The 6,721-nt window shown below is 33.0% G+C and overlaps 1 non-coding gene across 1 annotated transcript; it reads right to left on the bottom strand.

The window, feature by feature from the left end:
* Positions 1-4,053: 4,053 nt before the first annotated feature.
* LOC116157311 (U6 spliceosomal RNA) lies at positions 4,054-4,155 on the bottom strand. The gene has a single exon (XR_004141339.1). It is a non-coding gene; the product is annotated as a U6 spliceosomal RNA (small nuclear RNA).
* Between the last annotated feature and the right edge of the window lie 2,566 nt (positions 4,156-6,721).

Here is a 6,721-nt window from a genome sequence, read left to right as displayed (position 1 = left end):
TTCCACTGAGAGACCTTTTCTAACTTCAAAGCTAGAGTAGCTCTCCATTATATGTTCCCACGGCACGTTTTTCCTAACATTTAACACCTCTATAATTACTTGCTCAGTGTCTGTCTTTCAAACTAAATTACAAATATCATAAAGATATGGTCTACATCTTGTGCACCTCTGTTTCCCCAGTGTCTGGTTGCAGTAAATGCTCAATAACTCATTAAATGAATGAATGAAAAGAGGTTAAGCAAAATAACATCACCAAAAAGCATCCGTTTGCTTTTATAACATGAAGATCATTGGTGATTCACACAAGAGCAATTTCAATGTGGGAGTTGTACAAGGAGGCATAAAAGAAAAGAAAACTAAATAGTCCAAGTATGTTTTCAGGAAGTGCTGCTGACATTTTAGATGAGTTGTAAGAGGAAATTGTAACAATTGGTTAAAATGAAAGTCCCCTCTGGTCATTGACAGTTACCCACTGACTTGAATAATTGGGAGCTGGCATGCTTGTGACCTTGTAAACAATGGAATCAGCAAGAAGTACTGCAGTAATGCTTTGTTAAATTTCTTTCAAAATGCCAAAAATATATAAATCATTTTTTTCTGATTCTCAGCTGGAGCAAAATGGAAATTATAAAATCATTACTTATAATCCTAATACATTTGATAATTCTCAAATGATTTCCCATAGTCTAAAAAAACACTGTGACACCCTGAGAGTCTGACACAGACATAGAGGAGCCATATTCAGAGGAAAAATTGCTGGGCCCTTAGCCCTCAAAAGACGTAGAACAGTGTGGCAGCCTGCTAGGCAGCCAGGGCAGCAGAGAACCTTTTGGAGGTTGAATTTGACTTGCTTTTCTACATTGGGAGCCTCATGCTCAAGTTGGCCCCAAGATTCCTGACAGCTAATCCTGTCACAGAACTCAAGAGAATAGCAAAAAAGGTATAATTGATATTTCTTTTCAGTTAAAATTCTTCCAAGGGCAAAGAAAAGAGGTCTAAAAAGTAGTTCTTATAACAAATATTGTTCTCCTTTATTTAAAAAAAATTTTTCTTTGTTGACCTTGTTCTTTTCCCAAGTGAATTTTAACACATAACCATTGCCCTTTTACTTCAACAAAACAGTGTTGAATATAGATTAGTTTAAGTCGTTCAGAAATTTAAAATCTAAACAAAAGAGGGTAATTCAAAAATGAAATGTTAACTCATTTTGAATTTTTGTCACTCTGGGGATCTGGACTAGATAGACACTCTCTTTTAAGTGGATCCAGTCATAGAACAGATACCCTTTTACTCCTTTAAATTTTTTTTGAATTGTAGATTGGAATAATGTATTAAGGGATTTCAATTTTATTCAACACTCACTATCTCGAAGGAGGGATTAAAATGCAACAGATTACTAAGTATATTGGAATGAGCATAATAGCTTTACTCAGTAAAGAATCAATGGGGCTAAGATTTCTGCATAATAGATATTTTTAACAATTAGGCTGATGAAAACGAATTTAGTGCTATCATTTAATAATGCAAAAATGTGACAATGAGGTTTCTAGTTCCAATTTCTAATATTCAAAACCTGAGGGGGACGAGGGGAGAGAGAACCCTGAACAGAATTTAAAGTGGATCTTCTGATGCTTAGAGCAATCAATATTCAGGTTTGTCCTTTTGTATCTATCAGTTATCTTTATAATTTACCTCCTTAAGGTGTTGTTTTTATTTTAATACACAAATGCAGATTCATACCTGTTTTTCCTCAGTGTGTATTAAAACCAACAGAGTCTATAGAGGCTTCAGCTGTGAGAAATTGGGTTGTCTTGTTGGAGATGATGAAGATAATTCCACTAACTGTAAGGATTCTTAACCTAAGAAGTAGGCAATAATTGATTATTTGTGTGTACTTATCATATGAAATAGGTTTTTGGGCCCAATTTGCTGATCTGTAGATAAATGGAGCTCTTCGAGGAATTCTTCAGAGAATTTTTGTTGGCATGAGAGAATTTTCTCCCCTGTGTGGTTGATTTTGCAAGTTACCCTCTAAGTGCTTTAGATCTGGCACAGCACTATTTTGTTAAGGAAGATGTGCCCAGTCAAGGAAAGAATGTTGACATGGAGATCCTTGCAGAATAGATGTGGAAGTCATTCCGAACCAATAGGGCTGTGCTCCACTGAGGCATGTTTTCTCTCTTTTACCTCTGTCTACCAATAACAGTCTTCTGCTTAAGAATAATTCCTTTTCCACTAACTTTGACTTCAGCCTTTTCTGTTGTGTATTTTTTTAATTCTAAATCTTCCTTAGACCACACATCTTGTAAAATTATACAACTTATTCTCTCTGATTTTCTTAATTTAAATTTCAGTGAGAGTAATTTATCTTTTCTTTCAAAAACCCCTGACCAGGCTGTATGTTTGTTGCCCCTGAGTAAACTTTCCTCTGGATTAGTCAGCTGTAACCAAGATGATATAGGACAATATATGGTAAAAAGAAAAATGTGGCCCAAAAGAGAATTGTCCAAAAAGATAGTTTAGTACTATTTTAAGAGTAGGCCTCTAAATAAACTTATCTAACATGGAAGAAATTTACTTATCAGATACTACCAGTTAAATAAATTGCAAATATTTTTATTTGGATAAAATAAATGGTAATACTGGAAAAAAGCACAGAAATGCTTTTGAATGAACAGTTTCTAGTATAATAGAGCTCTGTATTATTTTTCACTGAATCAATTTAAAAACATTGAAAATTTGTATTCTTATGTAAAATTTTGAGGTATATATTGTTTGAATGACTCCATTTTCCTTAATTATTATGAAATGATCATTTTACTAAAGTGTTTTCAACACTTCATGACATGAATGCTAAGATTATTTTTGGTACTGATCAAATCAGATACAAATCCTTGATAAAAACATTTTCAGATGTCACAGATGACACTTTAAAAAGTATATAACTATAAACAGATAGAATTGTGACTTTTCTACAGCAGGTTATATTGTCAATAAAATAATGTACCAATTCTTAGTGTGTGTGCCTTTCAACATGTCCTTTAATCACAGATCACTTCAATATTAATCACAGTTCGCTACGTGTTCCCAAAAGTTGCTTTTTTGTTTCTTGTTAGAACATTCAATTTCAAAAAAGAATGTACATTTATTTAACTCATGAATTTCTACTTCATTAATTTGTTTCTTTTTTTTTTTTTTTTTAGTCTTATAACCCAGTTCTTTTCCATTTCATCAGGACAGGTCACAATTGCTTTTATGTAAATCAAGTTGCGTGTTTAATATGCAAGGTCTGAACTTTAGATACATTGTTTTACATACTGTCTAATTATTATGCTACACATATTTATCCAAACTGACATTCCAATGTACTGTACATTTTTCTGATATCCCTAAAATCACCTTTGTTCTCACCTTTTCTTTCATCTTAACACCTTTTCAGTGATGTTTCCTCAAAAGGAATTCTTGGGCACAAATAATATTAGAGGTAAAACAAACTTAAAAATTAACTATAAAATAGTATTTTAAACTTTGCACCAATAAATATGAATATTATAGAAAAAGCAGATGAAGTAAGTGACAGATAAAGAATAAGATTGTTTTGATCAAAGCACTTGTTTCATACTATTAATTACTCTACTTTACATGTAAAATGTATGGTGCTTCTGCAATATCAATATCTTTTTTATGTCTAAATTATTTTTTATTCCCTTTGTAAATGTCTAGCAGAGGACAAGTGGGTTTGTGGGTCACAAACAGTATCGCTATACTAAATTGTGATAACATACTGAAATATGAATATTATGTAGTTCTAAGTCTATTTCATAAGAAAAAAGTAAAATATGGGGGAATGTAGTATTAATTCATAAAATAAAATGGATCACTTTTAGCACCTAAAATTTTAAATTTAAAAATTAATTTAAAATATAAAATTTGCTAATTTAAAAAATTGCTAACCTACTTCCTGTAAAGGTAATTATCTACCATGGAATGTCTTGTAGAATTGCTTTCAGATATATCATGAAACGTAACTTCCAAGAGCACAAGCTTCACAAAATACACATAGAATACTTCATGAATTTGTGTATCATCCTTTACAAGGGCCCAGCTAATCCTCTCTGGGTCATTTCAATTTTACTGTATGTGCTGCCAAAGCATATATGATTTTGAAACAATTTGTTTTAACCACCAAGTGCTTAATTTTATAATTTTATATATGCAGTCTCACAGGCAGCAATATTCTCATTTATATCAGTATTAACATGATAGTTATCACTTATATCAGTATCCATATAAGAAATGTTTATTGTTTAAGCCACCTAGTCTGTGGTAGTAATGTTATAGCAGCCTGAACTAAGATGGATTTTTGGTACTAAGAAGAGGGGTACACAGTGAGACAAGCCTAAAAATGTAGAAGTGGTTTTGGAACTGTGTCATGATTAGAGGCTGGAAGAGTTTTGAGGTGCATGTTAGAAAAAGTCTATGGACTGTAAAAAGTAATCCTGGTGAGAACTCAGAAAGGAAAGGAGAATTCATCTTCTATCTTCCTAGAGAATACAGAAGTAATCATGTGCAGAATGTTGATAGAAATATAGGTGGTAAAGGCCATTCTGATGAGATCTCAGATGGAAATGAGGAACATGTTGTTGGACAATGGAGCAAAAGGCGATTCCTATTACAAAGTGGCAAAGAACCTGGCTGCATTGTGTCTATATTCTAGTGTTTTGTGGAAGATAGAACCTGTGAGTGATAAAATTGGATATTTAGCTGAGGAGATTTCTAAACAAAGTGTCAAAGGATCAGTTTATTTCCTCCTGAGTGCTGATAGTAAAATGTAAGAAAAGAGAAATAAATTGAAGAAGAAATTGTTAAGCAATGAGCAAAGAGAAAAATAGCACTTAAAGATTTGAAAAATTTTCAGCCTGTCTACATTGCAAAAAAAATGAGAAACCATGTTCTGAAGAGGACACTGAGGGTGTAGCTGACTGACCATTTTGATGAGGAGATTAGAGTGGCTATAAACCTTGGACCTAATCAGCCATCAGATAGAAGCCAGGAATAGAGATGGGATTATACCAGCAGACATACTGCCAGCTGGGATTAAAGAGAACAGAGAAAGTGGGACAGAATGAAGGAAGGCTGTCGGAATTTTTTGATTTTCTGGAACAGGATGACAAAGTTTTTTAGCTGTGAACTTGTGCTATTCTTCAAGAAAAGAAGAGAATGGCCCTGTAGGTGATTCAGATCTCATTGGGGCAATCATCTCGGGCCAGTGACCTGAGACTGAAACAGTGAAAGTAAATCTGCCTGGAGCCATGGGGAATGCAACCCCCACCCAGCATAATATTATCATTTATATCAATATTGATATAAAATATTTTCCTGGCAAAAGTGTTCACAATTTATTTTTTTCACCTATTTTACATAGAACGTTAACTACTTGCTTTATAAATATGAAATACTATAAAGCACTTTACATTATTGTCAATAGAGGTACTCTAGTTGAATACAATCTTGGCAGAGAATGAAGTCATTTTGATTCTAGTCCTATCTTTAGTATTAATTATCTGTGTGATTTACAGCTGGTTCCTGTCATTCTCTCTGTCTTGGAATTTTCATGAGGACAATAATACTTAATCTACATACTTCCTAGGGTTGTTGTGAACAAAATAACTCTGATAATACTATAATTTGGATAGGTGGTGAATGATAAAATATAAGACCTATTATTGCTGGTGTAATTTTAGTCGCTAAAATAAATCTGATGATTTGAGTAATGATAGTCATGCTTAAAAATAGCTGCTTCTCTGCTGGATATGCAATTAAATTTGCTGTGAGTGTGTGAATGTTTTTGCCTTCTTAGTGCTTTAGTATGTATTTTGTATCTTAAACATATTTAGAGATGAAAATTTTTTTAAATTATTACCACTTATATAAGAATTTAAGTTCTAAAGGTAAAGGTGTCTTAGCTTTAGCCTTAGGAATGCCTACTTATAATTGTTTGTCTCCCACCTGCTAATGTCACTTTAGGTGTAAAAAGAATGAGCTATGAATTTAATTTTACATTTATCACGAAAACATCACCTTGACATTTAAAGAGAAAGAAAACTTTTTATGGGATTGCAAATGAGCACTTAAGTTATTAAAATGTCTCCTTGATGGAAAAAACAAAATGCTCTTCTGTTGTCTTTTAAAAATGCCAACTTTCCTCTTCATAGTAACATACGTCAGAGTATCCTACATAGATTTGGGGTGAGGAAGGCAGCCCATAATTTTCCAAATTATCATTGGGCTTTGCAGTAGACTAAAGCCATTTTTTATCTTGAAAGATGGACAGGTAGGAAGTAACCTTTAAAAAGTCTGCTTTGGGGATGAGGAAGTTATGCTTTGAGGAAAAACAGCAGACAAATCAACAATTTTTAAAGTGATGTTTGTTCATTTTCATAGGATTATAAGTTTGGGGGGATGACTGATAGATTTATCCTCTTCGAGCAGTGATTCATAAGGTGTGACCCAGAGAAGTGGGTTTGAGTGAAAGAATGAACTTAGATTAAGAGGTATTGGAAGGGGTCTGGAAATCCATGTGCCATAATAATTTTTCAAGTGTATGCTGGTACGCATGTTGACTTGTTGATGTATATACTCAAATTATTTTGGCATTATCAGATTTCCTAATCAATTAGTACTAAAATTACAATTGCTATCAGTTGAATATATATATATT

The sequence above is a fragment of the Camelus dromedarius genome, chromosome 13 (assembly GCF_036321535.1).
Source record: "Camelus dromedarius isolate mCamDro1 chromosome 13, mCamDro1.pat, whole genome shotgun sequence".
In the NCBI taxonomy this organism is placed as follows: domain Eukaryota; kingdom Metazoa; phylum Chordata; class Mammalia; order Artiodactyla; family Camelidae; genus Camelus; species Camelus dromedarius.
This window is presented reverse-complemented; position numbering and strand designations above follow the sequence as displayed.